Source organism: Loxodonta africana, chromosome 7 (genome assembly GCF_030014295.1).
Source record: "Loxodonta africana isolate mLoxAfr1 chromosome 7, mLoxAfr1.hap2, whole genome shotgun sequence".
NCBI classification, from domain to species: Eukaryota; Metazoa; Chordata; class Mammalia; order Proboscidea; family Elephantidae; genus Loxodonta; species Loxodonta africana.
The window spans coordinates 108,263,544-108,286,169 of NC_087348.1; the positions used below are offsets into that span (position 1 = coordinate 108,263,544).

The 22,626-nt window shown below is 40.0% G+C and overlaps 2 pseudogenes; one reads left to right on the top strand and one right to left on the bottom strand.

Moving 5' to 3' along the window:
* Positions 1-901: 901 nt before the first annotated feature.
* LOC111749418 (tripartite motif-containing protein 43-like) lies at positions 902-10,133 on the bottom strand (annotated as a pseudogene).
* Positions 10,134-18,785: 8,652 nt separating this feature from the next.
* Positions 18,786-22,304, top strand: LOC135232189 (upstream-binding factor 1-like protein 1; annotated as a pseudogene).
* Positions 22,305-22,626: the final 322 nt, after the last annotated feature.

Genomic DNA, 22,626 nt, shown 5'->3' on the forward strand with positions numbered 1-22,626 from the left:
TGTTCATTCAGACATTTGTTAAGAGCCTGTTATGTCTTAGGCATTGTGTTACCTGTAGGAAATAGCAGTGAATACAAGAGACACTTCCTTTATCTCATAATTCATATGGTTAAAAGGGAAAGGACAAAATAAAGGACTTATTTATAAAGACAGGTCTGTCCTGGTCCTGAGGATCCAGGAATATTTCCCTGTAAAGAGTTTTTCCCTAAGGATGAATTGAGAAGGATTTTAAGAGATCAAGATGAGGGAGAAGAATATTCCAGACTGACACATATATTGTAGATAACCGGGTTTCTTTATGATACAAACACTCTGTGTTCCTCTATTACACCATTAAGATGGAATCACACTCATACAGTAAAATCTGTGAAAGCTGGAACCTGTATAAAGTGTAAAACCTGTCAGGAGGAAAAATCAAATATTTTTGCTGTGTGATTAATTATTTTTGTGTATGGCCTTTCTAGCCATGATCTGGGAACTCACACTCAGTTGATTGTGTGATAGGCTAATTGTGGCCTACCAACGGGATTGGTCAGTTATGCCTTAAGAGGGAGCCAGAGCAGAGAGGAACCCACCACCACCAAAGAAGGAGAGACAAACAGGGGAGACCCAGCAGCAGAGACCTAGCAGCAGGAGAGGGTACAGTAGCTTCCCAATCCACAGAAGACAAAGTTGAGTGCCTTTGGGCAGAGACTGAGGGCCAAGGAGAATCAAACTTGTGAGCACGGCTGGGAAGAGGCTATCCTGATGGAAGACTCTTATCTTGAATGTTCCAGGGCCTGAATTGTAATTGTTACTTCCCTTATAAGAAACCCTATAATCCTGAGTATAGCCTGAGTTCTGTGTGGCCATTGCAAGGAATTATTGCATCCAGCAGAGAAGTAGAGAGTGCTGTGTGAGGGGTGGTTGGTTTCAGAATTAGTAAAGATGGTAGAGAGAGGAGACTTGTCTGGCCTCTGCCTCCTGGGAGTCAACCTTGCGCTGTTGATCTTGGTTCCCCTATCCTCTTGTGGGGCTGGAGGAGGTCAGACACCACCCCCAAGAAGTTTTTAACAATTTTCCACTTAACAAAGATCAAAATACAAGGCAGTCCCCTCAAGTTCCAGCTTTCAAAGTTTTTGTTATATATGCTTCTAACTCCAGCAAGCTCATAAAACAAGTGAATAATCACAGTATATATGCAATGTAATGTGCCAAAAGAGATGATTTTAATTAAAAAAAAATTGAACTAGCGAAAGTTTTCATTTCCAACTTTTTTTCATAGTTAATAACAACAAAATGTTACTTTAAAGAAGAACAAAATAAAAGACAATAAAATATTATTGATCAGCTTCAACTGAGAAGGACTCCCTCAGATATGGAGTTTCCAGGTTCCTGAATTCACTACTATCATGTGTGGCCAGTACAAAAGAAAGGCCTGAGAGGGTAATTGAAGGAGCAGGCTGGGTATCTCCATATGAGGGAACTTTTGGCAACATTAACAAAACTCATACTTCTACTGTCAAAATCTATATACACACCAACTCGCCCCAGAGGTTTCTCTATATACTGAGGAAACACTGGGGAAGTGGTCAAGAGATTGTAACGATTAACATCCTTCACACATAAAAGAAGAAATACGTTCTCAGATTCAACCAGTGAGCCATTCTTCCTTAACCAGGTATCCTTACAGATTCCTACAGCCCAGTCCCAAGAGTCGTCCACATCTATCTCCCAGTAGTGTTTTCCAGAGGTGAAGGCCTGGTCCCCTCATGCAGCAAAGTACTGAGATCTTCTAGAAGGAAAAGGCACCTCTTGAAGGTCACGTCTTAGCCTCAGACTTCTCACGTCATCAAACACCATGATATTCTGACTGCTTATTTCATAACGGAAGGAAATTTCCACTGTGGAAAAAGAGAATATTTCAGTTCAAATCAGTTTTTCAATTTCTATGGGATGAGGGGGTCACTGGGTCTAGAGTATCACTGGAAAAACAGGCCACCACTACAAGGGAAGTTATGGCTAGAAAATATCAGATTGAGGGCTATCAGCGGATGTGCAGAAGAAACGGATACCTAAATACACTGGAAAAAAACTCCTCAAATCCCAGGGAATGTAGAGGAGGAAGGTCATGTAAACTTCTGGTTCATTGCTTTTCACAGCACATTAAAAATCAGAAACCTGCACTGATACCAAGTCCACAGCAACATGACTTATCTCCATTGTCTCTTCTCAGGGCAAAAAATTCCAACCTGAATAAATGGTGATCACATTGCCAAGTATAAGATAAGCAAGTAGGCATAAATTCAAGAATAAAATCCAGGTATGCCTTCTTAGAAGAGGACCTGGTGGGGCAGTGGTTAAAGCACTCAGCTGCTAACTTAAAGGTCAGTGGTGGGAAACCACCAGCTGCTCCTAGGGAGAAAGATGTGGCAGTCTGCTTCCATAAAGATCGAAAGCCTTGGAAACCCTATGAGGCCGTTCTACTCTGTCCTGTAGGATAGCTGTGAGTTGAAATCCACTTGGCGGTAATGTCTTCAGTTTTGGGGCTTGACTTATATCTTCTTAGAAGGGGTCTCCTACTCAGAATGTCCTGGCTTTTAAACCTGGTTCCATCTCAGGCTTAGTCATTCTCTGCCTGCCAGGCTAACCCCACTGGATTAGGTCGACCACGGAGCTCTGCGTACTGCCTCAACCACCCACTTGTTTTATTGTTGCTCATAAATTCTGCTTTTGTGTATATCACCTTTTTATGTTTATTTATGTATTTCTCAGAACGTATTAATTAAAATGCACATTATTACAAATTCAATTACTCTGAGACTTTAAATGAAAAATATTTAAAAATAAAATACCAGGGACCCTATCACCATAAGCAACTGCACTTAATTTGAAATTGAAATGTTCTGAAATAATATGTCCTTCTGTATGACTCACTGAATGACTGACATTGTATCTGGGAATGGTTCTAGGTCTCAAGGAGCCATTTTCAGATCATTTTCTTTTTCTCATTAACTATTTAATACCGGCCAGAATAACATATCTCTTTTCCCACCATTTATGTAGATATTTTTCATATTAGCATAGGGCAAATATGATTATTCATAGGCTGCTCTCCTCCCAAAATCAAGAATCAATAAAGAGGGAATGATTGCCCATAGAAAACCATTATTGGAAGACACTGTATGCGGTCCCACCACCGGGCTGACACTCACCTCGGAACTGGCGGAATCTGTCTATCAGGCCAGTGATGGGCCTAGCACTGAGCGCTGGGTTCACAGGCTGTGGCATGTCCAGCTGCACAGACTCACTCCTGCAAGTCGGAGAATCAGTTAATCTTTCAGGTGCCAAAGCGGCCATCACAGTATGTAAAAAAGACGTCAGCCAACTCATCAGACATGGAAGGGACTGGACAATGGGTTGGAGAGAGATGTTGACGAAGAGTGAGCTACTTGTATCAGGGGGACACTTGAGACTGTGTTGGCATCTCTGGTCTGGAGGGGAGGTAGGAGGGTAGAGAGGGTTAGAAACTGGCAAAATTGTCATGAAAGGAGAGACTGAAAGGAGGGAGGGGGTGACTCATTAGGGGGAGAGTAAGTGGGAGTATGGAGTAAGGTGTATACAAGCTTATATGTGACAGAGTAACTTGATTTGTAAACTTTCCCTTAAAGCACAATAAAAATTATTTAAAAAAAAAAAGACGCCAACATTAACTGAAAATGTTTCATCAGAACCCGTTACCAATATTGTGGTATATCTCCAGTATCCTGGGATGGAATTATGCAACTCTTAGGGAATCATTCTTTCTTCTCTGCTTGCTTCCTTCTCCTGCCTCTCAGAGGTACATGCCTCTCTCACCTACCACCTGGCACAAACTAGGCCATTCACTTCACTAAGTTTACGTGTTTGAAACCTAAAATCAAAGATAGCTATCTTCTAGACACTTATGCACTGAGCCCTGCAAAACATACCTTCCTGATTCACAAGAAAGAAACAACGCTAATTTGTGAGTTGTGGAATGACATCAAGGACATCATACGTGAAGAAAGCAAGAGGTCATTAAAAGACAGGAGAGAAAGTAAACACCTAAATGGGTGTCAGAAGAGACTCTGAAACTTGCTCTTGAATGTTGAGTAGCTAAAGCAAAAGGAAAAAATGATGAAGTAAAAAAGAAGAACAGAAGATTTCAAAGGGTAGAAGACAAAGTAAAGTATTATGATGACATGTGCAAAGGCCAGCAGATAGAAAACAAAAAGGGAAGAACACTCTCAGCATTTCATAAGCTGAAAGAATTGAAGAAAAAAATTCAAGCCTTGAGTTGCAATACTGAAGGATTCTATGGGGAAAATACTAAGCGACGCAAGAAGCATCAAAAGAAGATGGAAGGAATACACAGAGTCATTGTACCAAGAACTGGTTGATCTTCAGCCATTTCAGGAGGTAGACTATGACTAGGAACTCATGGTATTGAAGGAAGAGTTCCAGGCTGCGCTGAAGGCATTAGTGAAAAACAAGGCTACAGGAATTGATGGAATATCAATTGAGATGTTTCAACAATCGGAAGCAGCACTAGAATTGCTCACTCTTAGGCCAAGAAATCTGGAAGACAGCTTCCTGTCTACCTGACTGGAAGAGATCCATATTTATGCCTACTCCCAAGAAAGGTGATCCAAGTGAATGCAGAACTTATCCAACAATATCCTTAATATCACGTGCAAGTAAAATTTTGCTGAAGATCATTCAAAAGCAGCTGTAGCAGTACATTGACAGGGACCTGCCAGAAAGTCTGTCCAGGTTCAGAAGAAGATGTGGAACCAGGGATATTATAGCTGATGTCAAATGGATCCTGGCTGAAAGCAGAGAATACCAGAAAGATGTTTACCTGTGTTTTCATTCACTATACTAAGGCATTCGACTGTGTGAGTCACAACAAATTATGGACAGCACTGCAAAGAATGGGAATTCTGAAACACTTAATTGTGCTCATGAGGAACCTGTACATAGATCAAGAGACAGTCATTTGAACAGAACAAGGGGATACTGCATAGTTTAAAATCAGGAAAAGTGTGCATAAAGATTTTATCTTTTCACCATACCTATTGGATCTGTATGTTGAGCAAATAATCCGAGAAGCTGGACTATATGAACAAGAATGGGGCAACAGCATTGGAGGAAGACTCACTAACAATCTGTGTTATGCAGATGACACAACCTTGCTTGCTGAAAGTGAAGAGGACTTGAAGCACTTACTAATGAAGACCAAAGACCACAGCCTTCAGTATGGATTGCATCTTAACAGAAAGAAAACAAAAATCCTCACAACTGGAAGACTCATTAACACCATGCATTATGCAGCTGACACAACCTTGCTTGCTGAAAGTGCAGAGAACTTGAAGCATTTACTGACGAAGATCAAAGCCCACAGCCTTCAGTATGGATTATAATATACCTCAACATAAAAACCTCAGCATAAAGAAAGCAAAAATCCTCACTACTGGGCCAATAAGCAACATCACGACAAACGGAAAAAAGATTGAATTTGTCAAGGATTTCATTTGACTTGCATCCACAATCAACACCCATGGAAGCAGCAGTCAGGAAATCAAAGGATGCACTGGGCTGGGCAAAAAAACAAAGCTGTCACCTTGAGAACTAAGGTGAGCCTGACCCAAGCCATGGTGTTTTTAATCACCTCATATGCATATGAAAGCTGGAGGATGAATAGGGAAGACCAAAGAAGAATTTACATCTTTTGAATTGTGGTGTTCACGAAGAATATCGAACGAACTGCCAGAAGAATGAGCAAATCTGTCTTGGAAGAAGTACAACCAGAATGCTCCTCAGAAGCAAAGATGGTGAGACTACGCCTCACATACTTTGGACATGTTATCTACAGGAACCAGTCCCTGGACAAGGACAGCATACTTGGTAAAGTAGAGGTTCAGAGAAAAAGAGGAAGACCCTCAATGAGATGGAGTGACACAGTGGCTTCGACAATGAGCTCAAGCGTAGCAACAATTGTGAGGATGGCACAGGACCGGGCAGTGTTTTGTTTGGATGTGCATAGGGTCGCTGTGAGTCAGAACTGACTTGACAGCACCTAACAACAACAAAATTTGTGATAGAGGGAACAGGAAAACATATTCAGCAAAACATACACAGCATGCATACACAGAAAATATCTAGTATCTCCATAAGTTACGTTCGCACTTTGTTAGAAACACTGTGGTCTCTTTCACAGGCCGCATGGTGCTCTACTTTGCAGGGAAGGCCAAACTTACCTGGTCAATATGTCTCCCAAATCCTGTGAAGAGAGGAAAAAGTTTAGAATTCCAAGAAATGGGTGAGTCTGCCCATTCAATCTTTAGGTTTGGGCATATTCAGAAAAGTACCAACCAACCAGCACCACACTTTTTTGGTAAATTCATTTTTTTTTTTTTTAAGTAGGATCCCACTACAACATGTGAGTAGAACCTGAATTCTCGATGAATTCAGAAACCTGAGGGTGAATGAATAAAGAGAAGGATGTGAGTATAGATGGTAGCCATGCAACTGTCAACTGTCTGCAAAGTGGTCTTTCCCATGGCTTGTCTCCAAAGGGTAGTGTGCCTCAGAACAGAGGCAATTCAAATCGGGGACTTTAAAACAGAAGGAGGAAGTAAAAGTTATCTCTTCCCAAATTTCTCCATATTGCCTGCCTGGAGACAAAAGTGGAATGCTCACGGGTAAGACGTTTCTTTCTTGATTTTAGAGAAGCAAGGTGGTAAAGAAGACTTTTAGAAGGAAGTACTGTATTTTCCACAAATAATTTGTGCCTTTTATGTTGGTTTGCCATGTTGCTGTAAAAAAAATTAACTTTGCACACCTATGAAAATATCTGGGGTGGGGGGAGGGCAGGACATGGTTGGCGAACAAAAGTAGAAGGCATTCATTTGTCAAAAAATACAGTATTCCCTGGGAAATCTACTCTCATAGTTACATAAAGCTTTGTTGTTCATGGCTAAGATAGGAGTCACAGTTTATGTCTATTATTCTCAGTTGGGAAATGACCACCAAAGGAAAAAAGTTTGTGCCTTTGGTACCAAATATCTAATGGAGGTCCAGGATGTGAACTTTAGCTAATACAAATGATTTCCAGGTGCGTCCTCGGTTCTTACCTGGAGCAACTCCACATCTGATTTATGGCACATATTCCTCAGCTCCTCATACATTTCTCTCAGGTGCCTCCCCTTTTGAACCATTGTGGCTTCACTTTTCTTCAGTTGCTGAAATATCTTCTTGCCTTCATTTTTCAGTCCCTCTAAATGTTGTTTTTCTTCCTCAAGGAGATTCGGATGTAATTTCTGATACTCAGAGCTGATAATCTCTGACAGTAGGCACACATAATACTGCAAAGACATGGATTTCTTAGATCATATGTGCAATGCAAGTTAACCCCCTTCCCCTTAAACCTCACCTGTTTCTCTCCGACTCACATCCTCTACCAATCAACTACACTCAACCTAAATCCACTTCTTCCTACTTGTCAGGAACCACAGAATGACCCTTCAGTTTCATTCCTTCATTTGTTTTCCATTCAAAAGTCAAACCCAAGCTCCCTTCAAAACACCTTCATTCACTTCAAAAGCTCCTGAAATGTCTGGAGAAGTGCCACATGCTTATTTTCTGAGTTGCTGATATACCGGGGTTTACAAATCTGAATAAGTGTCATACAGCCTTACACTGAAAAGGTAGGTTATCTTTCCTTTTGATAAACCACTCACAGAAGCTCACGGCCCACCATGATTTCAGCTCAAATTCTTCATGGACAAATCTCCAGCAAGTCTGTCACAAGCTGGTTCCAAAGAAAACAGCCTCATACTTACTACCCACGGCTTGATAATTAGGCTCTCCTCATTCAGATTTCTCCAATTTTTTTGAATATTTTCCCATAAAGATCTCATTTGCTTTAGGAGCTTCTCCTACAAAGGAATCATGAATATGAGTACCAGAGAAACAAATCCTATGCATTTCATACCAGAATAAATGGATATAGTCAAAAGATACTAGATCGATGTACTTTAGGGCGAGTGGAAGGATGATAATATTCCCTTGTTTACCTTCCATAATTACCAATTCTGGGAAATTTCAGGCAGTAGAAACACAAAATTTAGTGGAATCTTTTGCCTAAAGAAACTGAGGAATGAGGATTTTATGTAACATTGCTAATTTTCAGATAAACAACTTGTTCCAGAATTCGGATGTACTGATGCTGTTGTTATTGAGTTGATTTCAACTCATAGGGGCCTTACAAGACAGGGTCGAACTGCCCCATAGGGTTTCCTAGGCTGTAATCTTAGCAGAGCAGATTGCCAGGTCTTGTCTCCTGTGGAGCTACTGGAGGGCTTGAACCACCTACCTTTTCCTTAGCAGTCTGGAGGTTAATCTTTAAGTTACCACGGCTCCGTTACTGATGTTAGGCCCTGCTATTATCCAGCATGATTGAAACTCTGGTGGCATAGTGGTTAAGAGTTCGGCTGCTAAGCAAAAGTTTGGCAGTTCAAATCCACCAGGCCTCCTAGGATACCATATTAAAAAAAAAAAAACCAAAACGCAAACCCATTGCCATCTAGTCAATCTGACTCATAGTGACCCTGTAGGACAGAGTAAAGTTGCTCCATACCATTTTCAAGGAGCATCTGGTGGATTTAAACTGCCAACCTTTTGCTTAGCAGCTGAACTCTTAACCACTATGCTATGAGTCGGAATCTACTCAGCAGCAACGGGCTTGGTTTTTGGTTATTTGACCTGTATTACTAAATATGCTTCCAGTAGGAGAACCTCTTTGCTCATATATTTTTGCTATCTGAAAATGAGGACTTCACAGCACCTTGAGCATTATATTGCATATTCAAAAGAATAATCCTTAACTTAATCATATCTCATCTCCTTGCTGGAATACAAACTGTGAAGGCAGATATGTTTATGTATTTTATTTACACTGTTCTCCTTCCTCCCTAGGACACAAGCTAGCACATACTAGACTCTCAGCGATGAGTGGATTACTCATCATCATGGTGCTCAACTTCCTTGTACTCTATCAGCTCTACTATCCTGCAGCTTTCAAAGTGCTTTCAGATGTATCACTCACCCGGTATTCCTCAACAGCGCATTCTATGGAACAGTGTCTGTGAGCTTCGTGCTCCTGAGAGTTAGAGCAGAGCAAACAGAGCAGGTTCTTGCCCTCTTCACAGAACATCTTCTTTGTCTCTTTGTGAGTCCCACACATCTGTTCCTCAGAGCTCAGGAATTGCCAGAGGCTGGCTTGTCTGGCAAGGGACACCAGATTCTTCACAAGAATATTGGTTTTGAATGCTGTCTGCTCTGATGTTTGCCTGCACAGTGGGCAACAGGCAGGCGTTTCAGCTTTTTCCCAGGAAAGGCAGAGACAGGGCCTACAGAAGTTGTGCCCACAGCCTATGGTGACAGGGTCTGTAAGGTAGTTCAAGCAGATGAAGCAGGTGAGTTCTTTCTGGAAGGCTCGATCCATCTTCCTGAAGGAAGAAAATCTGAAAAGTTTATTATTCTGCCCTGGACAGACAAAGGCCTAAGTAAAATTTTACCCTGATTGTGACCTAAAAATACACTTGTGTGAAATTCAAATTCCTAAAAAACGCAAGACTTACTAGACCAATAGAGACTAGAGAAACCCCCAAACTACTGCCCTAAGGTACTCTTGGAACTTGGAAATGAAGCCACTCTTGGAGGCCTTCTTTTAGCCCCATAATAGATTGACTTATAAAATAAACAATGTAACTCTTAATTAATGTAATCCCTTAAACAATCCACTATATGTGAGCAAAAGGTCAATATTTACCCGAAAGCAAAGATGAAAGGGTGGGCAGGAAAGTTAGATCAATGTAAACAGAACAAACAGAATGGAAATAATGAGAATGCTGACACATTGTGAATATCGTAACCAATGTCTTGGAACAATTTGTATAAAAATTGTTAAATGGAAACTTAATGTGCTATGTAAGCTTTCACCTAAAACATAATAAAAAATTTAAAAAACAACATAGAGAAGAATATTAATAATATAGAAAGATGTTTAATGTTCATTGTTAATATGGAGAATGTGAGAAAAAAAAAAAACCCATTGCCATCAAGTTGATTTCAACTCATAGCGATCCTAAAGGACAGAGTAGAACTGCCCTATAGGGTTTCTAAGGAGTGCCTGGTGGATTTGAACCGCTGAAGTTTTGGCTAGCAGACGTAGCTCTTAACCACTATGCCTCATGTGAAGATGTTATCAGATGGCATGTACTTCGACCCCACTTTTTACCAAAAACAAAGACAGTATTTTACCAAAAAAAAAATGAGGTGTTTGAAACCTTAGTGAGCAACTGATCAGTTTTGTCTTCCTAACCAAAAAAACCAAACCTGTTGCCGTAGAGTTGATTATGACTCATAGCAACTCTACAGGACAAAGTAGAACTGCCCGATAGAGTTTCCAAGGAGTGCCTGGGAGATTCCAACTCCCAAACTTTTGGTTAGCAGACGTAACTCTTAACCTCTATACCACCAGGATTTCCCTTGTCTTCCTACTGGGCTTAAAATGAGCCATCCCAGAGGCAGAAGGCGGGGACCTCACTACCACCAAGAAAAAAGAGCTGGGAGGTGGAGCACATCCCGTGGATCCAGGGTCCTTGTGCTGTGAACCTCCTAGACCAGGAGACAGACAGAGAGAGAGAGAGCTGTAACAGAGAAAAAATCAGCAGAACCAGGAGACCGATACAAGATGGTGCAGTGGGATTCACAGCCTGTGAAGCAACACAGCTACAGTTGGTTTGGTACAGTGGGTGTGCCACCCACAGTGCAAGAGAAATGAGAGCCTTGAGGCAGGACGCTTCTCAAGGGACTGGGTTGCCACCAGGCCCTTGTCAAAGAAGCTAAGCTTGTGAACCATGGAGCAAGAGAGCTGAGTACCTTCAGGCCGAGGCTTCTGGTGGAGTGGGGTGCCTTTGGGCACTTACTTGAGGAGCTAAAGAACTTTGTGACACTTGCCTGAGCAGGGCAGAGGCTGCGTGGAGGGGCCAAGAGAGAGAGGCCTGCCTGCAGGACAGCCAAGAAGCTTTTGTGACTTAAGAACTATATCCTGAGTCATTCCTGATCCTGAATTATAACCTATTACATCCCTAATAAACTCCATAATTGTAAGTAAGGTCTATGAGTTCTGTGTGGCGATTGCAATGAATTACTGAACATAGCAGAAAAGTAGAGAGTCCCATGGGAGGGATGGCTGGTGTCAGAATTGGCAAAACGATTTAAAAGAGGAGGTATTTCTGACCACTACCTCACAGGGATCAGCTTTGGGCTGATGGTGATTCTCCCCTCTCGTGTAGTTAGATGAGAAGGTCAGACCATGGAATGCTGCCATCTCATAAAAGGTTAATATAACAATATCTTTATAAGGGAGGTAATAAAGATTAAGAAAAATAAGTCATTGATTTAAGATGCAGAAATGTACAGAATGCCATCAGTCTGTACTTGTCTTCTATCCCTCACCCATGATCCAGAAAATGCCTCTCTGAACAGCCATGGATAAAAATGTATGAGAAACACTTATATACAAGATATACCCACAAAACCAAATTTTCTATTTTATCTATTTTCTTTTATCTTAAACAAAATACACTACTCTAAAGAGCTTCTAGGAGCCCTCATGGCACAGTGTTTTAAGTGCTTGGTTGCTAATCAAAAGATTGGTGGTTTGAAACTACCACAGAATCAAGATGTGACAGTCTTGGAAGCCCTATGGGGCAACTCTGCTCTGTCCTTGTCCTATAGGGTTGCTATGAGTAGGAATCGACTCGATGGCAATGTGTTCGGTTTTTGGTTAAAACAACTTCTAGATACATAAGGATTAACAAGGATTAATTTAATAACAAAAATTGAATCAGACTTCATCCAGAATCTTCTTATGTGAATAAACTTGCTGCTGAATTTGCCCTATCTTTATAGTTTACACCACGGTGTTCAAACAAGTTTAAAAGCAAAGATGTCACTTTGAGTACTAAAGTCAGCCTGGCCCAAGCCATGCTTTTTTCAGTTGCATCATATGCATGCAAAAGCTAGACAATGAGTAAGGAAGAACAAAGAATTGATGCCTTTGAATGATGGTTTTGGCAATGGATATTCAATATACCAGGGATTGCCCAAAGAACAAATATGTCTTGGAAGAAGTACAGCCAGAATGCTCCTTAGATGCAAGGATGACGAGACTTTGTACATGTTATCAGGAGGGACTAGTCCCTAGAGAAGGACATCATGCTTAGTCAATTAGAGGGTCAGCTAAAAAGAGGAAGATCCTCATGAGGTGGATTGGCACAGTGGCTGCAAAAACGGGCTCAAAATGCAATTGTGAGGATGGTGCATAACCAAGCAATGTTTCATTCTGTTGTACGTAGGGTCACTATGACTCAGAACCTACTCCAAGGCATCTAACCACAACATTCAAACAAACAAGAAATAAAGAGAGGCGAATAGCAATATCTTCCAAATTCATTCACACTATTATAAAGTACCTCTTTACATTGTGAAAAAATATAATTCTCATGCAAGAATGATCAGCACCAGAAAACAAATAATGCTTATAAAAATTGACTTTGCTAGCTCACAAGGTAATTATGAGCCCAAGAGACAGAAAAGGCTACATGAACTAGAGGCTACATCATCCTGAGACCAGATGAACTAGATGGTGCCGGGCCACAACCGATGACTGCCCTGACAGGGAACACAACAGAGAACCCCTGAGGGAGCAGGAGAACCATGGGATGCAGACCCCAAATTCTCATAAGAAGACCAGACTTAACGGTCTGACTGAGACTAGAAGGACCCCAGTGGTCAGGGTCCCCAAACCTTCTGTTGGCCCAGGACAGGAACCATTCCCAAAGCCAACTCATCAGACATGGATTGGACTGGACAATGGGTTGGAGAGAGATGCTGATGAGGAGTGAACTACTTGGTTCAGGTGGACACTTGAGACACGGTCTGGAGGGGAGATGGGAGAGTAGAGGGGGTTAGAAACTGGCAAAATGGTCATGAAAGGAGAGACTGGAAGGAGGGAGCGGGCTAACTCATTAGAGGGAGAGTAAATAGGAATATGTAGTAAGGTAAGTTTACATGTGAGAGGCTGACTTGATTGTAAACGTTCACTTAAAGCACAATAAAAACTATTTTAAAAAATTGACTTTGCTAAATAGTTCTCACTTCTGTACTCTCTGAGTGCAGATGACACTCTCATTTCTGTTATTTCAGCATGGTCATCAGTGTTACTTTTCTAGAGGCCCGATCATTTCTTGGCTTCTTTAAAATTTAAGTCAAAGTATTGTTATTTCTGAACAGACAACATTTACCACAGTCAAAAACAATATTTTCCCTAAATCATACAATGTATTACTTATATTTTATAGAACAATCTGTCTCTTATGTATACATTTATATACCACTTGTAGAGTAATACACTTAGGCACGACATAAAAAAAATAACCAAACCCATTTTTAGCATCTACACCTGGGTTGGACACCAAGTACAAAATTACAAGATATCTGGCAGCTACATTCTGATTCCTTATAACACGTAAGAACCAAGAATCACTTAAATTAATAAAAATAACATTAATCATCAAATTAACCCCCAAAATATAAAGAAAAGATGATGTCAGTTTCCTAAGTAGGCAAACAATATAATTTCCAAGAAACCACCTCAGTTTGCCAATGAATCAAATAAAATTATGATTTTTTGTTTGTTTATGGTTTGGGGAAAGTAGCAGGAATTCCTCTTCTGTAAATTCTGTACTCACCTAAGAAATATGTGAAGGGTTTCGCCAATGCTTGCTGTACAAGTAGTGTTATGGAAATTAGTTCAGGGATCAAGTCCCCACGCTGTGGTTACAGTAGCTTTCAGAAGACTCCGCAGGCAGGAGAGTTGCAAAGGCAGTCTCTCCAGAAGTCTCTTCTGGAGAAGAGGGAGTGAGCCTGGTTCGCTGGGTCCCTTTTATTGGACCACACCCATTTCTTCCCAGTGATTGCATTTCACAGGTCTTCAAATAGGAATGATTAGCCTATGTCAATGAGAAGATGGGGTTAAGTAACACCTTTGCTAATCTTCATAAACTAATCTCTGCAAACATCAAATCATCAAAATGGTTCTTGTGAAAACGAACCTACAAGGCTGAGTTTCGCTGTAAATTAGTATTGAAGCAAGACTTTTATTTTTTAACTTATAAAAACTTAGAAAAGACAGGGAGCACAATAGAGAACCCCTGAGGGACCGGGAGATCAGTGGGATGCAGACCCCAAATTCTCATAAAAAGACCATACTTAATGGTCTGACTGTGACTAGAGGAAGCCCGGCGGGCATGGTCCCCAAACCTTCTGTTGGCACAGGACAGGAACCATTCCCGAAGACAACTCATCAGACATGAAAGGGACTGGACAGTGGGTAGGAGAGAGATGCTGAAGAAGAGTGAGCTAATGGTATCAGGTGGACACTTGAGACTGTGTTGGCATCGCCTGTCTGGAGGGGGGATGGGAGGATAGAGAGAGTTGGAAGTGGGCAAAATTGTCACGAAAGGAGAGACTGGAAGGGCTGACTCATTAGGGGGAGAGCAAGTGGGAGTAAGGAGTAAGATGTATATAAACTTATATGTGACAGACTGACTTGATTTGTAAACGTTCACCTGAAGCTCAATAAAAGTTAATTAAAAAAAAAAAAAACTTAGAAAAGAAAATGTCATTAGTTAATGATTTTAAGGTAGGTCTGGTGAGATAGGGTAGAAGGCCGGCTGGGACAAGAGGATAAGTGCGGATGTAGCATCTGAAAACTAAATGTAAATTTCAATTAAGAGGTTGGGCAAGTTTTTATTTATACTGTTAAGGTTAAACTAAATCACACAAGGAATACATCTCAAGTAAGATGTTTTTCTCATTCATTCCAGGAAGAGAGTAATTTTTCTTTTCTTTCTCTTCAGAATCATAGTATCACACACAGTGTAGGACCTCAAGAAATAATTCACTCCCTGAATCTTGAGAGTGGAGAAGTTTGAGCTCCTGTTGAGGTTTCTGGACAGCTAGGGCCATAAATGTAGCCCAAAGACTTAAAAATGTCATTGCCTAAGGCCAAGACCACTGTGTAACCAGACTTCCAGGTTTGCTCAGCCAGGCTAGGGAGGCACACAGAGCAGATGAGAGCAAAAGAAGCAGCTTTATTTAGTTGGCCAAGTAAAGGAGCACATCAGGACCCCGGTTGCCAAGGTATCTCCCAGAACAATAGCCCAAGGAGTTTTTATGGGTAAAGTAAGTCGGGTCTGGGGTCCCCAGGAACACCCCAGGGTGGGGCAAACTTACTGATTGATTTGACTGAGAGGGAGATCTTGGGGCGGTCCGGTCTTCAGCGCCTGTTTGTCTAGAGTTAGGATTATTTCTTGATGAGATTATGTTTGTTGAGTCGGTTTGTGGAGATTACCACGGTGTTAAATCAATCATTTCTTTTTGAAGAAACCTAATCATTCTATTAACTCTAATTGGAAGCCACATGAAATATAATCAAAGGGAAAAATCAGGTGTGGTCTTCAGGGTTCAATAAAAGGCATCCAAGGAAACAAGCTCACTCTTCTCCAGAAGAGACAAGAGTGCCTGTGGAACTCTCCTGCCTGCGGAGTCTTCTGAAAACACCGGGAGGATCTGGATCCTCGAACTGACTCCGGTAACACTACTTCGACGGCAAGCATTGGCGAAACGCTTCGCATATTCCTTACGTGAGTTACGGGAGTACACAATTTACAGAAGAAGACTTCTTGCTACTTTCTGAAACCAAAACAAACTAAAAATAATTTTGGTTTATCAATCAGGAATTGGGGTATTTTTCTATGAAATGATATCATTTGTTTATAAAAATTAGTCCTTTTCTTAACCTGTGTAGGAATTTGAAACCCTGGTGGCATAGTGGTTAAGAGCTGCGGCCGCTAACGAAAAGGTCGGCAGTTCCAAACCACCAGGCGCTCCTTGGAAACTCTTTGGGGCAGTTCTACTCCGGTCGTATATGAATTAATCTATTATGTCAATATTGCTATATATTGGAATTAATAGGGTGGTTAAATTTTGTCTTATTTTTGTGTATGCCTTGGATTTTTTTTTTTTTTTTTTGGATTGTTCATATGGATTATAAGGTCTCAGAAAGTAGTTGCCAGATATCTTGTAATTTTGTACTTGGTATGGTTCCTAAAAAAATGAACAGAATTTTATGGTTCCTAAAAAACGAACAGAATTATCTTACTTTTTACGAAGTTCATAAATGTACGACTCTAAAAGTAGTGCATGCTTGTATATGTAAGAGGAATATTCTACTATAAATATGTAATACAATGATTGGTTTTGGAGAAGAAAAAAGGTTTTAATCCTGGTAAATGTCTCTTTAAAAAATTCTGTTTACTGACTTTAAGAAGCCAGGAAATTCTTGGGCACAAAATTTTACTGCTGACCATGCAGGGATGTTAGAAATGAGAAGGCTGTCCGTATTCATTTAATGGAAAAGTGAGGACCCAATTTTTTATCAAAATTCATTTTAAAAAGCACAGTTTATTGTTTGGTGCTGATTTTCACTGTTTCATGATACTTTCATCTTTCACAGTGTGCAAGGGTGCTTGCTAATAGAAAGGGCATGGAGAGTTTAGTCTCTAATTTTTGGTTTGTTTTAATGCCCAGTGTCAATAATAACATATTTTAAAAGCTTGTTGTTGGGAGCTGTTGAATTGATTCTGATTCATAGTAACTCAGCATAACAGTGTAGAAGTGTCCCATTGGGTTTACTTGGCAAATTTCCTGGTCTTTCTCCTGAGGAGCATCTGGATGGATTGGAACCACCAACCTTTCTGTTACAGCTGGGTGCTTAACCCTTTGCACCACCAGGGCTCCTTCATATATGTTCATATATAAAAGTTCTGATTGAAATCTGATTCAGTTTTACAAAGCTTAGTTTTATTCTTATTAACACTTTTCTATTCAGACATTGAATTTTTTGTTGCATTCTGTCTGAATTAACAAAATTTCAAAAGGGAAAGTTTGGTATTGCGAATATGTTTTGCATGTACATACTTCTAATGCATTTTTTATGATGAGTTTCAAGAAGGACATTTTCTATATTATAGGAGAGTGACAGAAGACAAATGTGCATAATTATTATTATACCAATTATTTTCCCTACGTAAATTGAAAATTATAGATGAGACAGGGGCTATACTGTGATTATATTTCTTTTTCTTAGAATTATCTTTGTTTTCCCTGCAGTTTATAAGTTTCAGTTCTCTGACTTTTTTTCGTCAGTTTGGCCAATGATTTATTGATTTTGTTGATCTTTTCTAGGAACCAGCTTTTGGTCTTGTTAAGTCTTTCAATTGTTTTTCTACTCTCTTTCATTTATTTTTGCTTGAATTTTTATTATTTCCTTTCTTCTGGTGCCCTTGGGCTTCTTTTGCTACCTGCTTTCTATTTGTTCGAGTTGTAGGGTTATTGTTTTGATTTTGGCCCTTTCTTCTTTTTGGATGTGTGCGTTTATTATTATAAATTGACCTCTGAACACTGTTTTTGCTGTGTCCCAAAAGTTCTGGTAGGATATGTTTCCAGTCTCTCTCTTTTTTTTTTTTTAATTTTTTATTGTGTTTTAAGTGAAAGTTTACAAATCAAGTCAGGTTCTCATACAAAAATTTATATACACCTTGCTATATACTTCTAGTTACTCTCCCCCTCGTGAGACAACACACTTCACTCTCTATTTTCCCGTCAATTGGGCCAGCTTCTGACCCCCTCTGCCCTCTCATCTCCCCTCCAGACAGGAGCTACCCACATAGCCTTATGTGTTACTTGATTAAAGAAGCTCACTCTTCACCAGTATCATTTTCTATCCCATTGTCCAGTCCAATCCCTGTCTGAAGAGTTGGCTTTGGGAATGGTTACTGTCTTGGGCTAATCCATTCTCTTTTGATTCTGTGAATTTTTTATTCCATCCTTAATTTCTTCTACAACAGAGTAGTTTTTGAGCATAGTGTTGTTCAGTTTCCATGTATTGGATTTTTTCCCCTTGCTTTTTCTATTATTGATTTCTACTTCTATGGCTTTATGGTCAGAAAAGAGGCGTTGTAATAGTTCAATGTTTTGGATTCTTTTAAGGTTTGCTTTGTGGCCTAATATTTGGTCTATTCTGAAGAATGTTCCATGTGTGTTGGAAAAGAAAATGTACTTGGCTGCTGTTGGGTGGAGTGTTCTGTGTACATCTGTAAGATCAAGTTGGTTGATTGTAGCATTTAGATTTGTTCCTTTATTGAGCTTTCTGGATGTTCTGTCATTCAGAGAAAGTGGTGTGTTGAGGTTTCCTACTACTATTGCGGAGCTGTCTATTTCTCTTTTCAATCCTGTTACAGTTTGTTTTACGTATTTTGGAGTCCTGTCATTGGGTGCATAAATATTTATTATGGTTATGTCCTCCTGGTGTACTGATACTTTTATCGTTATATAGTGTCCTCCCTTTTCCTTTGTGGTAGATTTTGCTTTAAAGTCTGTTTTGTCAGAGATTCATGTTGCCACTCCTACTCTTTTTTGATTGTTGTTTGCTTGATATATTTTTTCCATCCTTTGAGTTTTAGTTTGTGTCTTTGAGTCTAACATGTGACTCTTGTAGGCAGCCTATAGACAGATCTTGTTTTTTAATCCCTTCTGCCACCCTGTATCTCTTTATTGCTGCATTTAGTTCATTAACATTCAGCGTAATTATGGATAGGTATGAGTTTAGTGCTGTCATTTTGATGGATTTTTTTTTTTGTATGTGTTGTTGACAGTTTCTTTGTCCCACTTAATTTTCTGTGCTGTCATATTTCTTTATGTATTTTCTTTCATCTTTTTTCGTTGTTGATGATTTGTATTTGCTAAGTCCTTATGTTTTTCTTGTTTTTTATCTTGATGTGTAGGACAGTTAGTTTGCTTTGTGGTTACCTTAATATTTACCACTATTTTTCTAAGTTTAAACCAATCTTTTATTTCTTGATACCACCTTGACTTCTTCTCCATATGAAAGTTCTATGAGTCCATTATTTAGTCCCTCTTTTTTGTTTTAATGTTGTCATCATTTATATTTTAACGTCTCTGTCTCTCTATTTTCAGTGCTTAGCTTTGATTTCTTTTTGTGACTTCCCTATTTGGGTTGATATCTGGTTGTTCTGACCTGTGTTCCAGTCTTGAGTTGTTATCTGATGTTATTGATTTTCTAACACTAAAAAAAAAAAAAACACTAGGACCCCCTTTAGTATTTCTTATAATTTTGATTTGGTTTTACAAATTGCCTAAACTTCTATTTATCTGGAAATGCACTAATTTTGCCCTCGTATTTTATATGAGAGACAATTTTGCTGAAAATATAATTTTCAGCAGGCAATTTTTTTCCTTCAAGGCTTTATATATGACATCCCATTTCCTTATTGCCTGCATAGTTTCTGCTGAGTAGTCAGAGTTTAGTCTTATTGACTTTCCTTCATAGATCATTTTTCACTTTTCCCTAGCTGCTCTTAAAATTCTCTTTATTTTTGGTTTTGGCAAGTTTGATCATAGTATGGCTTGGTGACTTTCTTTTGGCATCTACCCTGTGTGCGGTTTCATGACCTTCTTGGATCTTATCATCTTTTACAATATCAGGGAAGTTTTCTGCCAACAAATCTTCAACAATTCTCTCTGTATTTTGTTATCCTCCCTGTTCTGGCACTCCAGTCACTCGTAGGCTCCTCCTCTTGATAGAGTCCCACATAATTCTTTGGGTTCTTTCATTTTTTTTTTAATTCTTTTATCTGATTTTTCCTCAAATAAGTTCGTGTCAAGTGCTTTCTCTTCAATCTCAGTGATTCTGAGTAGTTCTCTGCCTTTCACTAAACCCTCACAAACTCATTCTCAAGCTCTGACCTGAAAGCCTTTTCTTGGGATTTAAAAGCACACTGGCTAATCCCTCAATTTCACCTGGAGTTGTTTTGCCACCTTCAGGTTTAAGGGTGGCATAGCTTCCTACTATTGCTAGATTTTGGGGGCTTCATCCCCTTATTGGTTCCCTTCACCTTTCATGCAACATTGTGAGGAGCCCCTTCATGAAATCCCCTGAAACCCTCTGTATTAGAGTGTGTTTCCTACTTTCCTGACTGAGAACATCTACCTTTACAACCTTTTAATTGTTTTTCTACTATGTCAATTTTATTGTGGTAATTGGTTGGATGGATTGAAATGAGGAAAAATCAGATCTGATGTTTGTTTACTTTCCAGTAAGTGTCAGGTATTTTGAAGGGATTTTCTAAAGGTTGTAAAACTTTGAGGCTTAAAGATGAGTAACAATCAAATATTTTTAATGTTATATAATTCTCATTGAATCCTTTCCGTTTGAAAGAAAAATCAGTATGGTTCATCCGAAAGCATTCATTCTCAAGCAAGAGTGCAAAAGAACCCACAGATTAGTCATTTAATTCATGTTCAAGTTTTGATATGGAACTCTTGTAAAAAATTCCACAAGTATGCATTTTTTGTGAGAAGACGGAGGGCTACCTGACTCCATGGAGAAAGTGGCCACTCTCAGGCACTATGGAGTGAAAGTCATTTCTGTTTTAGTCATTTCTCTTTTTATTTTAACCCTTTTCCCTGGAACTTTCCCTCATCCCAAGCCTCTTGAGTTAGTGGCCGATCATTCTCCTTGACTTCTATTTAATCTAGGTCTGGTGAGAATGGGCGGAAGACAAGCTGGGACAAGAGAATATGTGCAAATGTGTCATCTGAAAACGTAAGTGTAATTTAAACTCAGAGTTTGATGGAGTTTTTGTTTATATTATTAAATCACGGAAGGAATATATCTCAAGTATTGTATGTTTTTCTGATTCATTCCAGGAAGAGAGTAATTTTTCTTCTCCTTCTCTTTAGATCCATCGTGTCACAAACACTACAGGATCTCAAGAAATACCTTATTTGCTGAATCTTGAGAGTGAAAAACTTTGAGCTCCTGTTGAAGTTTCTGGACAGCTAGGGCCAAAAAAGTGGCTCAAAGACCTAAAAATGTCATTGTCTAAAGCTCAAGACCACTGGTCTGAAGAGGACATACTGATGTTACTGGAAAGCATGGAGAATAACCTCTCACCCAATGACAAGCAAAAGTTCAAAACAACCCCCAGTCACGTATGACCTGGGAAAAGGTAGCTTTTAGAGGTTTTACTGGAGAAATGTGCAAAAACAAATGGTTAGAGATTTCTTATACTTTGAGGAAATCTCGCACTTTGAAAGAATTAGTCCTGGAAGCTCAGGAACGTGTTAAAAAACTCTTCAAAAACAAAAAATTCAAGACACATCCAGACTTCCCCAAGAAGCCCTTGACTACTTATTTCCGCTTCTTCAAGGAGAAGTGTTCCCAGTACTCCCAAGTGTACCCTGAGCTGAGCAACCAGAAGCTGACCAGAGTTGTATCCAAGAAATAGAAAGAGCTCCCAGAGAAGATGAAACTAAAATATATTCATGATTTCCAGAAGGAGAGACAGGAATTTGAAGAAAAACTAGCTCAATTCAAGAAAGACCACCCTGATCTCATCCAGAGCAGCAAGAGATCTGTTGTCCCCAAGAGGCACCGAACTGAAACCCAAAAGAGTTCTCTGGGAAATAGGAACAAAATGGGGTCTTCTCTGGAGAAAGGTGACTTTTCCAAGCAGATGAAATTCCATGGAGAGCCCAAGAAGCCCCTCATGAATGGATACCACAAGTTCCACCAGGATATGTGGTTAAGTAGGGAGCTGCAATATGTGCCCATGAGAGAGCGCAGGGTGGAGATTAGCAGACGCTGGCAGCACATCCCACAGAGCCTGAAGGACCATTATAAGAACCTGGCTGAGGAGCTGCAGAAACAGTACAAGGTGGACCTGGATCTCTGGCTCAGGAGCCTGTCTCCTGAAGAATATGCAGCATGCAGAAATGCAACCTATTCTATGGGCAAGAATATGAGCAAACTCAGACAGATGTCTCTGCAGTGCCCATCAGTGAAGTGTTTGCAAGAAGGGCCTGGAGAGGAGTGGGAGCTACAGGTTCCAGGCACAGATTCACCAGAAACTATTCAAGTCAGTCATCATCCTCCATGGGGGTCAGCACAAAATAAGAAGGAAGATGGGCAAGTGGTGGAAGGCAGTGACTCCTCAGACTCTAGCAGTGAGGATGAGGATAGAGATGAGGGGTCTGAAGACAGCGACTCCAGCTCATCTTCCTCAGAAGATTCAGACTCCAACTGAGCCAGACCCTAATGAAAATGAATCTCTCATATTTCCCTCCTATTTTTCTTCTTTCCTTTCCCTTCTTCCACCTCAGTACAAAGTAGGAAAAGTTGGCAGAAACGGAACTTGAAGTTGGGGGTCGGGGGTATCCTTTTGGGAAAATGACTATAAGACTTAGCCAGTATTAGGCTCCATACATCTCGATATCATCCCTCTGCCAAGAAATTCCATGTAATTGGGGCTCTTGGAATACACAATGAGATGGCTAGGGAGTGGGAACTCTCTAGATTAGACAGTATTTCTGAAATGTGAAGCTTTGTTCTCATCTTCTGCCTGCTAG